The sequence below is a fragment of the Acomys minous genome (assembly GCF_964271855.1).
Source record: "Acomys minous genome assembly, chromosome: 16".
NCBI lineage: Eukaryota > Metazoa > Chordata > Mammalia > Rodentia > Muridae > Acomys > Acomys minous.
In genome coordinates this window covers 30,591,587-30,612,156 of record NC_140498.1, presented here as the reverse complement: position 1 = coordinate 30,612,156, position 20,570 = coordinate 30,591,587, and the positions used below count along the sequence as shown (strand labels likewise).

General features: G+C 35.7%; 1 long non-coding RNA gene across 1 annotated transcript in view; it reads right to left on the bottom strand.

Moving 5' to 3' along the window:
- The window catches only part of LOC311585729, an 853,274-nt gene that overhangs the window by 576,198 nt on the left and 256,506 nt on the right, over positions 1 to 20,570 (bottom strand). The window contains exon 3 of the long non-coding RNA XR_014775320.1: positions 5,087 to 5,130. This is a non-coding gene — a long non-coding RNA (uncharacterized lncRNA). The remainder of the gene's footprint in view (positions 1 to 5,086; positions 5,131 to 20,570) is intronic.

Below are 20,570 nucleotides of genomic sequence, written 5' to 3'. Positions count from 1 at the left end.
TGAACATGCATTACTTACTTAAGTCTACCTGTATTTTGATTATTTATGCCTGCTACTAAAGACGAACTTCTTGAGTACAGGTATAGTTCACCCAACAAGCACCATCAACATTTACTGATTGAAGCACGCACAACATGTTGGATGTGCTCAACTAATATCAGTTCATTGAAGTAATAAATATTTCTCTGTATAACTCACAAGAAAAGAAATATTCTTTCAAGTGATTTCACCAATGGGCAGGGAGATAGTTCAATGAGTATGGCTTGAAAAACTTCTCTGACGAGATGAATTAGATCTGTGGACGTCACATTTAAAAATTGTCGGATGGAGTGTGTGTGCTTGTAATTCCATGACTTTTATAGAAAGATGAGAGATGGAGAGAAAACAATCAGCCTGATGGTTGCTTAAGTATTATAAAACAGTAAGATTATCAGCACAGTGACAGGAAGAAAGAGAAGGGATGGGGTAGAGGTAGGGAGAGAACCTGCCTCAAGAAAAAAGTGAAAAATAGTACTAACTCTAAAAAAGTTGTCCTCTGTGCTCCACGTGTAAACAGTGGCTCAAATGTGCCTGAACACTCTCTCTTTCTCTCTTTCTCTCTTTCTCTCTGTCTCTCTCTCTGTCACACACACAAACACACACACACACACACACACACACACACACCAGCATATCACTACAAAATAACAATACATTAATTCATCCATTTCACATAAAAAATTATTGTGTTTACAGAATTGGCCATGGAAGTGCCTCTGCTCAAATGGTGGTTTCTGAGACTATTCATCTCTTAAGCAGAAAGCAACCTCAAGACAGAGGTTGTTTCACGTTTGTGAACCTAGGATAAGAAAAGCTTATTTTTTTCCCCAAAATAGCATCTATAGTCTGCCTAGCACTCTGTTTTTAATCCAGCGTACAAACTTGTTTCTTTCTTGTTATTGAAAATGCCTCTCAAATTTAATTAAAGTCAATAAAGAAATTAAAAGCTTAATGAGAGCAAGAATCCTCAGAGTAAGCTCACGCTGTTATCAGCCTGTGATGTTGTAAAATATAGGATTATGATTTTATTGTCTGGATAAGCAAGAAAGGGGATAAAAAAGAAGAGTTGTGAAATACCTCCTGGTGAGAGGAATCTCAGAGTGAAAAACTGTTGCTTTAATCAAGTCAACAGAGAAATTAAGTAAAAAGAAGTGCTTGCCGTATAGCCACCTATTGTTTGTTTAAAACAAAGAGGAAAAAATGCTATAACGGATACTTAAATAAGAATGCCATTTAGTGAGACACTTGGTGGAAACCCTCGCATATAAATCTGCTCTCTCTTTTCAGAGTCCGTGAGTCACTAGCACTCAAACAGGACTGATCATAGGTAACACTGAATTAAATTTCAATTTAAAATACTTACCATTGAATAATGTGTACTTCATAGCAAACTTCAAAGCAAGGTACTCCTCAAACAGACATTGAAAAGTTAAGTAAGAGTGAGTAAGATCATGTGGGAACAAAATAACCTATGTCTGCCTTTTCCCCCTTCCTCAGAGGTGAAGACAACAGCCACCACAGGTCCTATCCTCCAAAATGTCCTCCAGACCACCCTGCGAACACCATTTGTTCTTACTTCCCATCCCTAAAACAAGGTGTTGGCGTTATTTCTCATCTTCCACATTCTCATGCCATTGCATTATAGAAATTTCGTTTAATCACCCCCATTTTCCAACCTTCCATTGTTGCCATGTTACCCATGTAGAATGACACCCTCAGTCTCTACACTAATGTTCTCTCCATTATACTGTCAAGAAAGCTTGGGCTGCTTAGAGACGCTGATTTCTCAACCGAGCCTCTTGTGCTCTTTTTCTGTCCCAAATCACCATCTCCAGTAGTGGAATTGCTGTCCTCTTTGTGCTCATAGCTTCAGACACTCTTTTCCTCTCTTCTTCTTGAAGTTCCACTATTGGAGAACCACTCTCCAGTTCTTCTTGACTTCAGCAGTCAAGCTCAGATTTCTCCACTCCATTTTGAAAATGCATCCCGCAGTCACTGCATCTGTATTCTAGATTACTGCACTCTTAAATCCTGGCATTGCCAAATTACATGGGGATATTCTAAAATTTAGACTCCCCAGTACTTGGAAGTTTTCTTCTCTAACATGCCTGTTAACCAGCATATCTCAACCACAGAGTACTTGGTCATGCATGTAAACTAACTCTTCTACATAGGGCACATTCCACTTTCTCTTTCTTTTTTTATGTATATATCTACATCTTTAGTTCTTCAACTCTTTACATTTTTATATTTGATCCCTTTGCTTCTTCCCGTATATATCTTCTTACCTTAAATGTACTGCGTCCCACTTATTTCTCTGTGTGTGTTTTGTGTTTCATTTTGTAGTGCTTTTATTTGAGGGAAAGACTGGCTGTGTAACCATGCCATGACAGCTGTTTGCATTGTAGGTCTGTCCCAAGCTGGTGATTGGGACCGAATGTTTAAATAAATCCGTGGAGGCAATAAGAAAAAAGTCTATAATTAATATCCAAGACATATATGTTAAATTTGTACTCCTTTCAAACATTCAAGTCCGTGTCCTCTTTTCACCATAGTGGCTTTGCAGATATTATTGTGTTTGCCTAGAATTCTGTACATTTGCACTTTTGCATAGCTGACTACGGGTTAATATATCTCATGCATTCTTCCCCAAGAAAGAATCTGTGACTACTGCAGACCACAGAACTATCATTATTCCCCCACTAACTAATCTATCTCCACATCCTAGTTTGGTATTTGTTGTTACTGATGGTCTTAGTTTTTTCAACAAAGCATCTGTAAATTTCTCATTCATTTGCATACACTTACATTGATTATATCCCCAGTGGAAAACATGCTCAATCAGCACTGGATATCTTTGCCTTGCATCCTACCACCTAATGCAGAGAGTTTACAAATAATGTGATCAATAAATATTTCTAAATGCAAGAAGAATGAGTGTTTTTGTTTAACTTGACTCCAAAGGGTAGAAAATAAACAAGAAAGTTAGAAACCTCTGAATTATCTCAGAATTTTGGCATCCAATAAAGGAATATATAGTTGTCATCTACTATAGAATATATATATTTGAGGCTGCACAACTTTTCCTTGTAGAGGACAAGTTATGTTGTGCAGTTTTAGCAACCTTACAAGTAGCAAACATATTTTACATATGCATAAACAAGTTAGAATCAGAGAATACATTATCCTGGCTTATATTCATAGGTACACGAGAAACATGGACTTCCAATCCTAAAAGCTATGTTCAAATATTTTTTGTGATCTTTTCATTAATTTCCTGTTCATTTCATCTTCATGTCACAGTAACAAGTTGATTTCAGCACATAATTTTAAAGAAAGAATGCTGTATTTGAAATTGTTCAGTGGCAGCTCAAGTACCAGCACCTTAATAATGACATGACCCACAAGGGAGTCTACTGCCTTCAACTTTTCCTTGGATTTAAAATACAACTGGTTTACAAAGCCTAGGTTTATCATGAGCATACATTGAGATACTTCCAGGAAAACAATCTACATCAATTGAAATATGTCTTTCTTAATTGTTTATAAATTCATTCTACGATATCTATGAACCATGAATAGTTAATAACAAGCTCACTAGATCCCTAGACATTATATTCTAGTTGGAGAAATAAGTAAAAAGAGATATGTAAATAAGTACTTATCAGATATTGTTAAGAGTTTACAAAAACTGAAAGTGATTACTTTGAAGAGATGATGACTTGAGAAACTGTGCAATCTTATTTGATAAGAAGCCTAGGGAACATTCTGGGGTTCAATGTTACCATATCTTCTTGTCCTTTAAGTCCCTTTCCTTTTTCCATCAATTAAGAAGAAGCTGTCTTATCACACATCATTTATAAATAATCATTCCAATCTATTGCCAGGCATCTACATCTCAATAACAATAAGTAACAAAATAGTATCATATTCATTGCATACTTATAAAGTGATACATAATCTCTTTTAGCTCATAGTATCTTGCAAATTCAATTTGAAGACACAATGCCATACAAAATGATGTTTTGATCATTTTTTGCCAAAGTTTCATTTCTGGTGATAAAAAGAATTACATCAGCAAAAAGTGTCAGGAGGAGTTTCTCCTTAGAGGTCAGGCACCCAGCCCACTGTGAGAAATATCTTTGTGTTTTGAATCATGTTAAACAAAAAAGAAGATCACCTATGAGATTATGATGAGAAATTGAGGCAAGTTGAATTGACTGAAGTCCTGACAGACTGAGACAGTGGATTGAAGAAAACTTCTTTGGTCATCATTGTTGGTTTTCATTCGTAAATGTCAAAGTGTGAATGCAAGGAAGGACCTATCAATGCAAAAGATGCTACTTCTTTTTCCAACTAAAAAGGCCAAAGTGATTCTGGAGAGTGATGTGGTGGTTATGGAGGAGGGTTTGGTGGGAATGAGAATTTGGTTATATCAAATTAGTACCACATGTACTATTGGTGGATCTGGCATTTATGGGGATAGTTATACTGAATTTGACAATGATAAAAGAAACTTTGGAAGTAATAGATGTTACTTCATTTTTTATATTGATAGCAATGTTTAATTTGAGACAAAAAAAGGAATGCAGAAATTAAAGCCCTCTTGAGAACCAGTACTTTGTCCAACAACAGATTCAAGATAGCTATGACTGTTCCAGCAGCAAGAAAGACTATAACAAGACAAGAGGTTTGACCTATTCCCTGGAAACATAGTTGATCAGTGATAGACAGCCTGCAGTGACAACAGAATCATGAATTTGGAAAGTCCAGTCCAGGCAAGGCCTTGATGCCACAAAGAGCTCATTTTACACAATACATGTAAATATAGGGGAAGAGGAGGGGACCCAAGGACTTCATTTGGGAATTGCTACATAAAGACTTCTTTTTTATATATTGTGTAGAAACCATAAAGCTTTCCAACAAAGGTTTTAATACATAACGTGCTTTATGTAACTTGCTGTTGAATAATAAATCCCTCACCAATATATGAAATGAATGCAGATTTCTTTAAGCATAAAAAAAATCAGTTAGTTAATGTGCTTACCATGCAGATGTCTTCATTGGATAATACCTCCAGCGATGAGCTCCCTGGAGAATAAGGAGGGGAAAAGAATAGACAATGAACATTTTATCACATGATATTGATTTTCAATTCTTTTTTCTCTGTGTAAGTGTATTTCACTTAATGAGAAGTATTACCCCAACTCTCTGAATAGTCAAAATACTTATACACATAATGTAACACAAATGCCCTGTTCCAAAATGCAGAAGCAGGGAGAAGGGCTATCTCCTAGGCAGAGGGGAACTCCTCAGAATATTTTCAGCTTTCAATTATAATTTGAAATCTTTTAATTTTGTTAGTCTCAGTCTCTTCATTTATTAAAATCACAGAAACTGATTCCATGGCACTACACTTTTGTTCTGTTTAAGAAAAAAATGTAATTTTAACCACTTTAAAAATAAATTATATTACTTGTACCCAAGGCCAACTAAATGTATACACACAAAGCATCAAGTGTGTTTGATGTCATTTGTTTCTAAACCGGAGTTTGATGCCATTAAGCAACTTGCAAGGTTTTGATTTCAACATGGAAAAGAATATATTTTCCTTACATTTCAGTATTCTTAGCACAGGCAACTGAGGATGAAAAGAAGAAGGAAGCCTAATTTGTCCCACAGAGATTTCTATGTCTCTAAAAGAACCATGTGCTTGTAGAAAATATTTCTCCACAATTAGTGATTTTTTTCATCACTACTGCTTTTCCATCACCCCACTTCAAGTTTAGACTATAAACTTAGAACTGAGAAAGTAAAAGATTTCCAAAACCAGAAGGCCACTGCAAGTCAATTTCAATAAGAGAAGAAAAACAAATGAATTATAGCCAGCATTAGGCTCCTGAGTGGAAATTACAGGCACTCTGAGGAGTATTTCTAGTATGTGGTCCAAGGAGCCTGCTGCACAAGTCCATTAACACTGCAGATCCTACTGAATTATGAAAATGTTCCCTAATATCTAACAGTTTTACAGAAAAAGGATGCCCAAACCAAATCCTCCAAATATTCCCTTGATAAATAAAAGGTTATATAACACTCAATATTTATATTGTAGTCTAACGAAAATTTTAAGACATGCAGATATATTTCATGTTCGAGGTAGTGAAATGTCTGGCATGAAAATGAATGAGCAGAGCAACTGAAAACTCCATTAAATAGATCTGATTTTAAATTCCATCACCAATAGAAAATTACTCCAGTTCCCCTGAAGTAATAAAGTCCAGAGCTCTCTTGTGCAGTTCAATGCAGACGGGGGGCAGCTGAAAGTTAAAGCAAGCTTGATTTCATTTTAATATAAGAGCCAAGCATCCTGAGTTACTTTCCAGTGGCTAAAAGCATTTAAGCAGAGGCTATATGGTTTCCATTATACAATATTAGCCACGTGTGTCTCCACTAACATTATTATTATTATTATTATTATTATTATTATTATTATTATTATTGCTAAAAAATTGAAACCTGTATCCTCTGGTATGCTAGGGAAATATTCTTCCCCATTGAGATACACGCCCTAGTTAGAAAATTTGGGGAAAGATTTTTGTATTAAAGGGCCACTACACTTACCATCTAGATCTAAAATTGTATAATTCCTTGTTTGTACTACATGTGTTGGAAATGCAAAGCAGATCTGGGTTCAGAAACTTTAAATACGAAGTGTTAAAGTATTGAAGCTCTTTCACTTCCCATTTTTTCAATAACTCCCAAGGATCTCTCAGGCTGGGGGTCATCCTAACAGTTCACTTCCCAAGGCTGGGGTAGTTTATGTCCCCACAGGTCCTGCATACATGGCTTCATGGACTCATATTCACCCTGTAGCATTGATTGATAAGGATTATTATAATGAAAATATATAACAAAATTATTTCCATGGAAATATCAGTTCTAGATTATTATATTTTGCCTTTTAAGAGGTTTTGGATATAATCATGTAAAATGCTTCATAGTTTATAATTAAAGTGAAATTATTTACTTAACAATATGATTGACACATCAGAGTATTGGGCCTCCTGACCACTCTGTGGCTTACTCCCATTTTTAAGGAGGTAAGTGGACACAGAGCCCCTCAACACTAGTTTAACTTCAGACAACAATTTACATGGAATGTTTTAGAAAAACTGGAGATTCTTCCCAATTACTACCAAAACCACCGCATTATTGAAGGCCAGTAGCTGCTTGTGGAGGAAAAAAAAAATCAGGCTTTTGTTAGGGGAAGTAGTCCCTGGACTGTTGATGATGCACCAGCTGGTGTTTTGTTATTGTATTTACATAAAAGTATATATTCTTGAAATTCTTAACAGTTCATATAATTAATTTAAGAGTGCGTCAGACTTTGATCACAGGCCCCGTTAAGGTTAACTTGGAAAGTTGCACTGACTGTACTGAGAATGACAGGGTTACCCTTCTCAATTTAAGCATGAAAAGTATTACAATATTTTTTTGTTGTTGTTTCCCTCATCATCTCTCAAGTGCTTTGCTCATTTAGAGTTCAGAGCAGCTTTCATTGTTCCAGTATGTTCTTCCCCCAGTTCATTATTATTCCTCTCCTGGGGTACAAGGAGGTGGGCCAGATATTCCTTGTTTTAAGGGTGGTCGCGTGTCTTACAGGATGTTGAGAAGCACCCCTAACTACTGCTTGCTAGCTGGCAATAGTCCCATGACATGTCTTATACCTGATGCTCTCCCCAAACACTGTGTGTCAAGTGCATTTTTCACAGGGGACATGGGCACTGGCATGAAGTTTTGAAACCTTGGAGAGGTGGAGCCTAGTGGGGCGTCCTGAAGTTGACGATGTTTCCCCCCAAACCCTTCTGTTTTCTGGCTTCTGGCTTAACCAGTTTTACTCCATAGCTCTAGTTTGCCACATTGTACATCTTCACCAAAGACCCTAAAGTAACAGAAGCCAATATGTTGGAAACTCTGTGGGCCAAAAGATTATTTAGCTTTATTCATTAATTATATCAGGCATTTAATCACAATATTAGAAAGCTCACATACTCACAAGCCTCCGTGTGCTTTTTATGACACAACAAACTTTGTTGCTCTATGCTGCTAATTGCCTGCAGATATGCAACATCATTCCCTTCAAGAACTACTAAACTACCTCACATGTAGTTGTCTTTGTTAAGTGCTTTTTTAGACCAGGCTTTTCTTAAGAGGTAAGAGAGTTATTTTCCATTTCTGGAAACAAAACAAAGGGCTGCATACATGCCAGAGAAGCATGCATGAGTGGAATTACTTACTTACTTACTTACTTACTTACTTACTTACTTACTTACTTACTTCCTGCAGGCTTATTCACCACTTAAATATATCATTTTAGTGAGCCTATTCACATCTCAAACATTTCTCTCATTCAGGACTTCTGTAGTATGTTTTGAATTTCATTTCTAAAGTTATTATTCATTTATTAATAAGGTTATTATCATCATTTCAAGCCCTTTTGCTTTTATAAAAAATAATATTATCTATCAAATAAAAACTTTATTCTTTTGGGATTTGTGTTTAGCATATGTTAGCACCTTTATAAATGCCACCCTTTTCTCTACTACTCTCAGGATCAAGTTAAATTGCTACTTCTGTAATTTCTGCTCCAATATGTACACAATATATTAAGGTCATAGAACACCTACACATACACATACACACACACACACACACACACACACACACACACACACACACACACAGAGGAAATGTTTCCTTTCCATTTATCCACAAAACTCATGTTTAGTCTTGAAACCATATAAGAGTCTTATCTTGTGAGAACAATTACACATGAACTGATGCCTCTTCTACCAGGTGTTAAAGAACAAACACAATGCATTTTGCTATAAGGACAAACTCTCTTCTTCCCAACTTTGCCATACTAGACAATGCTCATAGCAAAGCTCATCTAATGCACGGCAGCCGCTCATAAAGCCTTGAGGCACAGTTTTTCAATTTGCCATTTCCACTCCCAGAAGAGTCTAGTTTCATCTATACACTTGAAGATTTTACTGGTTCTCTCCCTCTGCCAACTCATTTATAAGCCCATTAGATGGTACCAGTCCCTTGTGGTCTCCACTAAGTGAAAGTCTGTAAAAAGCAAGAAGCATTATATCTAAAAATGAAAGTGAGGTCACTAGCATGCATATTTGCATTGAATAGCTATCATAGACTCCAGGACAGCGTTCTCCCACAGAACTTTCCATAAGGATAGAAGAATTCCATATTTACATCATCCAATATGGAAGTCATTTGGGACAGAGAGCTCAGTATCACTACACTTATTGACAAACTGAATTTTGAATTTTATTTAATTTTAATATAAGTCACCACATGCAGCTGGGAAGTACTGGCTAGAGACATAAGTATACTCTTGTGTTCCTGATGCTCATAAAGAATATTGAGAGTACATTGTTTATCCTTCATCCCACATTTCAAGGACAAATACTTAACTGTTAAACAATTTCAAACTTCCTAACTTTACACAAACTCCAAATGAACTGGATTAAAGTGGATATGCATAAGTATAGTTCTCCCCCTTCATCAAGGAAAATATATTTTCTCACAATGAAACCATTACAGAAAGACAAAACCAAACAAACCATAGAGTTGTGTAACCCTCTGTCAGCTGATACATCCACAACATTAATAACCACACTCACAGCTCAGGGATCCATGTGGAAGTGGAGGTAGAAAGCTTATAAGAGCAAAAGGAACAGGGAGTGTTCTGTGAGATGGTGTCTCCTTACAATGTCTGAAACTACACACATAATATCGTACCTTCCCTAACCATGAGGTGCACCAGGATAACATAATAGATATGTCAAGGGGAACTGCATATGAAAAAGTTAATGGGGACTTCAACTATACACAAAGAACAACGGAAAATTAAGGAATACAGAGAACAAGAAAACCACTCCCACCAGAGAATAGAACTAATTGGTTATTCATTCTCAAATGGTCACCCCCAGAGCACACATATGAGTAATGTTACATATACATATGAGTAATGTTAAGGTGTATTTACATATTTTTTATATATGCATATGTAACAACATGTTATAAAAGAAGGAGTTCACAAATTTGAAAGAGATTAAAGAATGGAATGAAGTTTGGAATTATATAAAAAGGGGTAGAATGATTTATTCACATTACAACCAGATTTTAATCCCCTTCCTCTTATCTTCCTGTAAAGAAAAAGAGAAATAATTTTCCAATACAGAAAATTCTGGATTAAGGATGGTTTGCTGTCATTGCTGGTGGTGTAGTAACAATGGTTTGTTTACTTTCTTTCTGTATCTTAATGATGTAAAACTTCTGTTCTCATTCATATGGAAAGAAGCATAAACCAGTACAAAAAAAAGAGGGGCCAGAAAGAGGATAATGTAATTATATTGCAATCTCCAAAAAAAAACCAAAAAACAAAAACAAAAAAAAAACCCAAAAAACAAAAAACAAAAACAGTATTACAGAAAGACTTGAAAGGAGACACTAACAAATAAATCCCAGTGTGTACCATAAGGTCAATACCCAATGTAAAAAAGATCACACATGAAATGTGAAGACGCCACTAAACAGCTATCAGAAAAAATAATTAAGTTCAATATCCTTGTGAGATACATAATAAATACAGAAAAAGACAGAAGTAAATTCTGTAGATGCCAGTGACAATCTCCATGTAAAAGCTAAGAGAAAATTATATTTAAAATTACTACCATGTCGTTACAAATTCATAAATAAGTTGGAAGGAGTACTGTTTTGAGATTATATAAATTAATATTGTTAAATATATGTAAAATATTTAAAATTGGGTCTATGAAAATCCTAATGGTTGTGTCAGAAATGAGAACATTTTGCCCAGTGGCTGCTTTGTCACATTTGAAGCCATATCCATAAGGACCTTCTTTGATGCTCATCATCTTCTTTGAGGTATTCTGGGTATTGCCAGGAGTTAACCTGTCTTCCTGTCAAAGAGTCTTTAAAATAAAAACATCTTTAAATGCCGTAGTCTGTAGGTCTCTGAGGCTTTGAAGACCTTATCTATTTTACCTTATATATCTATAGAATCGAATCTATCTATTAAACCTAGGATGTATAATCCTATGCTATAAATAGGCTAGTAATTGACATGACCATGATTGGATCAACTCACAATTAGATTGGATTACTTAATTTTTCTAAATTCTTGCAATACTGTGTTCAAGGTATTGGAAGTAAACCTTTTATTATGGGTACAATACCAGTCAATGTTCAAACCCTGCCAAGACAGAGTAAGCAAGTCAATAGTTCGGGCCTCACAAATATGTCTGTCAGGTATATTGGGGCAAAGGCTAAAAAAGATGCTCCAACGTTATAGATAATTTTGGGTGGCTGTTCAAGCAGCAAATGTCTCTGTCATTTTTTCATTTTGGAAGCTGCTAACCTACACTTCTGGTTTACTCAGGTAATTAAGTTTTATTCCTTCTCAAGGCTCTGATGTGGTTGAAGACTAGATAGCTTAGTCTTACAATTAAGCTTAGTTGTTTAGTGGTTAAGATGTTTTTATGTCTAGACAGGTGTTTTGAGTTGATAAAGAAGAGATATGATAGATACTGCTTTAAATTCAGAATTTTAGACTCACCTAGGTAGGAAAGATGTTTTCTACAAGGTTGTCAAATACAAATAGCCAAAACACTATGAATGTAACATTACTATAATTCCTGATTGTTTTGTGGTTCTTCTTGTTGTATGTAGTTTATTTTATTTATGTGTAATAATATAAATGTATATGTAAAAATGTAATATAATAATGAAAAATTTAAAAAAGAAAATTCTAATGGCATTGCTTTAAAAATATGCAAATTTAAATCAGAATTTTGTATGGAACTTCAAAAAGAAAAACTAGTTTAAATAAGAAAACAAAAAATGCCTGACATCCATTAACTTCTCTTAAAACATGAAATACAGTTATAACTAAAACATCATGGTAGTATCATGGAAACAGACATATAGACATTACACTATAGTCAAGGAATCTACTATCTAAAATGAAAATCTTCTAATAAGATTTAAGGGTATTGTCATTGGATTTTTAGAAGGTTTTTTGAGCAGTATAATCCAGAAAGAACAGGATGACAATTAAAATCTCTGAAAGAAAATAATTGCAAACCAAATTTATTATACAATGCAAGGTAATTCTTACAAGTAAATAAAAAATACTTTCAAAGTCCAGCAAAAATTGTAAGAAAATAAAACAGTCCTTTTAGCCTTACAAAAAGATGCTTAAGGAAGACTTAAATTCAGAAAATAAAGATAAAAACTACCACTATGAAGACACATTATAGCCAAAATTACATGAGAAGAAAAAATATGCCAAAGAAAAAGCAGAATTTACAGCATTAGTAGGTTAACAAAGCACAGGAATGAAAAAAATGGAACTTAAGTACAGACAATATTCAAAACCACTGTTAGAATATGAATAAAATTACATAACTCTAAATATACAAATTGAACTATGTTGTTGAAAGATATATGCTGATGAAAGGGATGGCAAAAATTACTTAACAGTATGCTACCCACAAGAAACTCATTTTTTAAAAAGTACATTTATAAACTTAATACAAAATGGTTAAAATGGGTATCTCAGGACAAAAGACATAACTCAAACAGAAGTGTTCTATCATACAGACTTACAGAAGTTAGAACTATAGATACAATGCAGGTAGTCACCCAGCATTCTATCCTATAGAAACAGAATATAAATTTCAAAAGTCTGTGTGTGTGTGTTTGCGAGTGTGTGTGGGGTGTATGCCTACGTGCCTGTGCATATGTGTGTTGCATCTGTGCATTACATGTGCATGTATGTGTATGTGGTGTGTGTGTGTGTGTGTATGTGTGTGTGTGTGTGTGTGTGTGTGTGTGTGTGTGTGTGTGTGTGTATGTATACAGATGCCATAGCAGTATGTGGAGGTCAGAGGACAACTTTCGAGACGCAGTTTTCTCCTTCTTCCTTACACTCTTAATTATCTTGCTGGCCATAGAATACATATTTATAATATTAAGTATGTAACATGAGAACAGAGCATATATATTTATTATGCTACACAGTATAAAGTATCGTAATAAATTAAGCAAAGTTGGGATCATTAACTTTATTATTCTTATTACAATGTATAAAACCAGAACTGAAGAGCTAAGAGATTTTAGAAATGAAAACACAACAAAAAATTACTAATAGCTAAAAAGGCAGACTTAACAAGAGGAAAACATTTAGCAGTGATCATAATCTTAGTTTCCTTTCTATTGCAGTGATAAAAACACTAACCAAAATCAAACTTGGGAGAAATGGGTTAATTTGGGTTTTAAGTTACAGTCCTTTCTTAAAGGGTGTTAAGGAAGAAAGTTAAGGCTCAAAGCTAGACGCAGGAGCTGAAATAGAATCCATGTAGAAATTTAGCTTTCTGACTTAGTTTGCTTCATTATCTAACTCAGAAGCACCAGTCCATGGTAAGCACCACCCACAATAGGCTGTGCCCTCTCACATCAATCATTAATAGATAAAGAGCCCTATAGAAGTGCTCCCAGGACAATTTGATGGAGGCAATTACTCCATTATATACCTTTTTCCAGGTGACTTCAGTTTGACAGAAACTTACTAGGAGAATTGACTACAGAAAAAGAAGAAAATAGTATATCTGAAATCACCTAATTGTTCATTTATAGGATTTTTAAAAACAAGAAACCAAACCCAAATGACTAAATGGAAAGAAATAACAGAGATCAGAGCAAAATAAAAGAAATACTGAACAATCAAAGTGGCAATGTAAAGATTATTTGAAATAATATTGAATTTAGACTGAGAATAAATAAACTGCTAAAATAAACAAGTTTTAAGAAAATAGCAGTATCATAACCAATCATCTGAACTGCAAGTAACAGGTAGAAGATTAGGGTTCCTGATCAGCAGTAGAACATTCGTCTAGCAAGTACACACTACTGGGTTTGACCACCATGGCTGAAAATGAAAGATTTGTATGTATTAACATTATGAAAAATTCATATTATTACAGTGCTTCATAAACTTGAAAGACCTATATGAAATGGATAACCTTATGGATAAGTATGACTGCCAAAATTGAGCCATGAGAAATCATACGAAGTTAAACGGACATATTACATGAGATTGAGTACAAAACAGAACATCATCCAATGACGAACTGTCCCACCCAATGGATTTATGGTGATTTTTAATAAACATTCTATTTCTTTTATTTTATATGTATGGATGTTTTGGCTGCATATATTCTGTGCTCCACCTTTGGTCTGTGCACCAAATAATGGCCAGAATAGTGCACCAAGTCCTATCTGTCCCTTGTGAGCTGGCAAGTGGGTACTAGTGATGCAACCCAGATCCTGCAGAGCAGACACAAATCTTTGTAAACGCTGAGCCACCTCTCCAGCTCTTTTCTCAATCTCGCAATGACAATTCTCTTCGAATTTCCAAAAAGCAAAAGGGAATTGAACTGGTGGGAGAAGATTGAGAGACTGAGTCTTTGAGGTTAGCACATTCTAATACCAATATAAGACAAGAATTTAACAAATAAATAAGCTATAAGCCATGATATGGGTGAACATAGACTTAAGAATTGTCAACACAAAATAATACATTGCAAGATAGAATCATACAACTCATTCCCCCATTATCATGTAGGTTCCATCTGAAGGACAGCATCAAAATTCAATACAGGCCAATCCATTCTTAAGATCTACCACATCAATAGACAATGGCCAAGAATCATATAGCCATCTCAATAAACACCCAAAAAACACATTATAGAAAAGTCAGTATTTTCCTATGATAAGAAGAATTGATTGCAAGACATCTATTATGCACAAAGGTAACCAGAGCTACTGATGACAGTGTAATTTTTGGAAAGTTAAAGTGGACATTAGGTTCTCCTTTTATGAAACTTGTAACAGTAAGGCAATGTGTTCATTAATTAAGTAGTCTGCTACACATATGCAGTTCAAAGAATCCTGTTTTACAAGATGAAAACATACAATGTTACCATCTAATTTAAAAGTAACATTACATCTTCTTGCATGGAAATAATTTCATGGAAGGTCATAAAACAAAGCATTACCTAGCATCTGTAAAGGCCTGGATTTTTCTGTGAGATAGTCATTGATTGAATGGTCTGATTAGGAAAAGTGACCAAAATGCAATGTTAGAGATAATCTTCCAGTTTTGCTGAGCAACTGCAGAAGGAAAAGATGGATTGCAGAGGGAATTCTTCACGATGTAGAGTCCAAAGAAGGAGCAAAAAGATGAAATGAGGAAGACGAAGTTGAAAGAAAGGGTCCTTTATATTTCAATTTTTTTCTCACAGCACATTTACTCATTTTAAGAACATATACCTGGTAACTGCACCGTTATGTATCTTAATTTATCTCTCTTATGCAGTGTGATTTCTCCAGCTATAATTTAAAATTTAATTATGTTCTTAATTAGCCATTTCTGCTCAAGGAGTGATATGCCCCTAGAGTGGCAGAACACAATTATTCACTCACCAACTTCTTATGGAACATATTACATGTGCTACATGCTCTTCTTGGCTGAAGAAATAACTTCTAGCGGGGAGGATATAAAGACCTCAGTGAAAGGTGCATGGAAATTGACCTTGACAGATGGATATGAGACAAGTATAATGACGTGTTTGTGTCCCATCAATGTTGGTTTGCAAAATCAGCAGTGAAACTCCACATGTTCATTATTTAATTCTCTAGGAGGGAGCAACTTCCATTGAAATGCCAAGTACTTTTCTTCATATAGTAAGTTCACACATTACCTGCTAACTTGTAGACTGTTTTATCTGGTAAGAGTCTCCTAATGCTTTGCATCTAACATATGTATCTCACAGTATTAATTCCTATGCGTATTTGCTTCTATGAATACAAGGAAAATTAAGTTTCACCCTCTTTCTTGAAATTCGCTAAATTAAACATATTTTATAAATTCGTTTTATATTGATGTGAGGGTCATAAGACATCTTATTAAAATTACATTTGACTGCACATGCAAATTTATATAAGCAAGAGAAATTCAGGAAAAGAATACAGAAGAGTAAAATGTAAAACTGGTGTTTATAAGAATTAACAAGAGGGTAGCATTTTTGTTTAGTGAACTTTCATCAAAGTTTGCCCTAAAAAAGAAGAAGGAGGAGGAGGAGGAGGAGGAGGAAAACTAAACAACCTAAAGCTACAGACTGAACAAATCTGTAAACACAACGCTGTGTTGAATTAGAACTGTTGAGCATGTGTTACTGTTTCTCTTCCAACCACATCCATGACTAACAATGACATTCTCCTATTTTAACCTTTTATAAAGCCAGGGCAGGGGCATGTATAAGCCGAATAGGATCACACTATAAATTAATTTGAAGTTGTTTATCTCTGATTACCACTTGTTTGCATTAACAGCTTGTTAATATATTTAGAGTTATGCCCCTGTGTCAGTGACGTTTTCAGCAAACCAAAATTTATCTGAGTTTATTATGAGAAACCGAAGAAATGACTTTCTTTAACACTTTTTACTGTTACAGTGAGGAGTAAGAAAGAAGGGGAGGGACCTTTGTTCTTAAAGTTTCCCATAACAGGATATATGAAGCCGTGAAAGTTAAAACCGTGGTATTCTTTTCTTTCCTTCCTTTATAATAACAAGATTCAGCTGGCCCTTAACAATGTGACTCTACTGAGCGGTTGGGGTTCTGCTACACTGAATCATGCTCCCCCAGAGCCCTGTTTTGTAAGCAGAAGCCACTAATAAAAGCAACCTTAATGGCTGATTTGGGTGCTCCGTGCGGTGCACCTGCATCCTCAGTGGCAAGCCCTGAGCAGCTCCAAGCTGGGAAGCCTCTGCTGTGCGCCTTCAGGTGCCATTAACGGATCATTGAGTCAACAGATCATGACAGCTCCTTTGGAAAACTCTGGCTCCACGTCCCCACTCTCTGCCCAGGGAGTTACACAGAGGCTTTAACAGCCCGCAGTGTGACTTAAAGAAATTCAAGAGGAAAAAACGATGTGTTTCAGCTAGCTGCAAATAATAGAGCATCTAAAAGAGACTGCACAGACACTTTAAATATGGGCTCCTGGGGAACAGAAAACTATTTAGAAACCCATTTTAGGATAGTCTTAAACATAAACGTGTTTCCTTAATAAATAAGTTACCTTCAGGAGCCAGTTTTCTTGTAAACGGTTAGAGTTTCAAACATCCCCATCTCATTCTCTGAGATGCAATATACACATACTTAACTGTTTTGGCCTAAAGTCACTTTTGAGATATTTTCCTACTAGTATTTTCATCTTTTCAGGTGGAGTCTTAAAGCATCTTGCATTGAAATGTTTCTGAAAAGCTCTGTAAGGTGTGGCTAACAGGGAAAAACTAAACAAACGATTCAGTTGACAGCCACCTTCCAGATGTTTGCTGTTTGAACACGGATATGCAAAGAACTAGAGATAGAGTACTTAGCCTAATTGTCAAGGGAAGGTTAGCTGTTTATGTAACATTTTCTTATTTAAGATTACTAATGGCTCTACGCACTATTATTTATTACAGCTATTGACAGTCATGATTTTGTGCTTATTGGAGTATGATATGAAATAATGTCATTATTGCTTGTACGCCACAAATAATTTCAACAATACATATTTCATATCACACATTCTATAAATAAGGAAAGGTAAAGAAAGATCATAACTAGTCTTATACTACTCAAGAGTTCTTTTGTAGACATGAGTGTGTACGGGTGTACATACACTCCTAGAGTGGGTATACTGCTGTGCAGCCAGAGGTCAACCTTGGATCCTATTCTACATGTGCTGCATGCTTTTGTATTATGAGTTATGGTCTCTCACCATCCCCAACTCAACAGGAAGACTAAGCTACCTGTCTATGAAGCATCAGGAACTCCCCTGTTTTCACATCACTTGTACTGGTAATATAACCACACCTCCATGACCAGAGTTTGATGTGAGCATTTAGGAGTGAGGTCATGTTCCCCTGTCTGCATGAGAACAACATTACTGAACTAGTACCACCCCACCCAGCCCTGATAACTATTCTGGGTTGAGATGCATGATACTGAAGTTCTTGGTCTACAATACAAATTACTTTAGCTTATTCCTCTACTCTCTTGTGCTTTGAAGTAGAAGTTCTCAAATGTGTGTGTGTGTGTGTGTGTGTGTGTGTGTGTGTGTGTGTGTGTGTGTGTGTGTGTGTGTGTCTGTGCATGCGCGTGCGCGCAGACACATGTACTAGAATCAATTGTAGGGTTTGATAGGCTACAGTTGCTGGATACTATCCAATGAGTGTGTAGCCAATAACAGATGCCTACAATCTCAGTTTCTCAGGAGGATTAGGGCTAGGATTTCACCAATTTACCACACAATGAGGAAACTGTCCCAGAGCAGAAGCATAAGTGATGGTTTTGGGTTGGGGGTTGGGGTATTTTGCATCTTTAATTAGCTTTCACTTGGGAAACAATCACTTCAAAACTATGAGCATTCAAGTTTTCTATCTCCATGTTCAGACTAGCCAAGCGCCCTCTGTTGCACCAGGAGTTGCCGCCATGTAGTTTCTGGTGAGTAGTGTCTGCTATGTCTCCCCTGGGTCCTGATATTCTGAATCTAGGTTAAGGTGATTCCTTTAAATGTTTTATAATAACTTCAAAACTGTCTTATCTGTTAAAAGTAGAAGACAATAATTGGGAAGAAAGAAGTTTATGGCTCCTTTATAATTGATACCCTTTCTTGGTATATCTGTTCTTATTCTAATAAAGGATATTATTAGCTAATAAGTAACAAAAAATATCTATAGAGTGTAGCTTAGGCTTAATTACAATTAAACCTAAGTCTACGCATTTTCGAGACGCTGAGAGTAGAATCCAGGCCATCCATGTTCTAGGCAAGTACTCTGCCTCTAAGCTACATCTCCAGTGTTTACATATAACTTTGGAGAGAGTATTAGTCTTCTCAAAAGGATTTTTAGTACAGCTGAACCTTCCTCCATAATACTAGGGGCATTAGTAAGTGCGATTAGCCTATCAATTTGAAATAAATGTTTCAGAAGGTACCTATTAAATGCTATATAACACTGAATTACACTTCTATCACTGTAAGATTGCCAAGTGCCTTAATGTTTCTTAGAATGGATAGCAATTCTCACCAAGTATGAAAACTGAAGATAAGTTAGCATATTTGTGATAATTATGATATACTTAAATTTAAGATTATTGTCTAGACGGTTGTTACTTCTGACATAGTAATAGTGTTCATCCCGCAGACAGGATTCAGCATCTTGAACAGTGTCTGCATCACAGTGAATGCACTGGAGTGCACTTAATTCTGTATACATTGTTATTTTTCCTGTTATTATAGTAACACTTCAGTATATGTGAAGAACAACCTAAGATGGAACCTTCTTATGATACTTTTTGAATAAACTGAAACATCAAAGCCATATAATTTGTTCCTCTACTGTGTATCTACTTATCAGGAATCCAGCTATTTGAGGATCTCACAGAAGTCCTTGGTTCAGTTCCTAACACCCTCATTGGGTCGCTCACAGCTTTCTATAATTCCAGATACATAGAATCTGACACTATCCTCTGGGCTAAGAAAGCATCTGTACACACATGGTGTATATAATCTCATGCAGGAACACACAGAGTCAAACTTAAAAATATTTATTTGTCTGAATTTTTATCTTAACACATTATTAAGAAATTTAAAAGTTTGTAATATTATCCAATATGATAAAATATTATATTTTCTAGATCTTATTTCTAAAGTGACAAAACTATTTTCGTCATTTCTTAAATGGTCATCTGGTCCCAGGGGAGTCTGCTCAGACTACTGTACCAACCAAGGATAGTGCATGCAGTAAACCTAGACCCCCCTATTCAGATCTAGCCAATTGGCATTGCATTCTCCACAGTTGTCTGGGACACAAACTGTGGTGCCCCCTATGTGACCACTTCCCCTTGGTGGGGAGGCCCAGTGGCACTCAGAGGAAGGGTAAGTAGGCTATATGAATGAGACCAGATGGGCTGCGATCATATGGTGGGGGAATAGGTCCCCTTCTGGGACAGGCCTAGGGGAAACAAATAGGATAACAGATGGAGGAAGGAGAAAGGGGAAGATACAGGTGAGGGGATAACAATTGCGGTATAATCTGAATAAATTACTTAAATAAAATTCAAAACAGAAAAAAATGGTAATTCAATATTAAAGTGAAATCATGGGTTTAATTGTTATGTGTTGTTTTGTTCTTACTACAAACTTTGTAACTGTGAAGTTATTGAGTTAAAAGTTACCATTTAAAAAAAACATTTTTGCTGTACAGGGTTCCTACCCAGTTTCCCACCTCTACCAACAGAACTTTTGATCAAACTAAACTTGATGTTCAGAATTATAACTGCACCATTTCATATGCTGCCTGATACCATGCTACA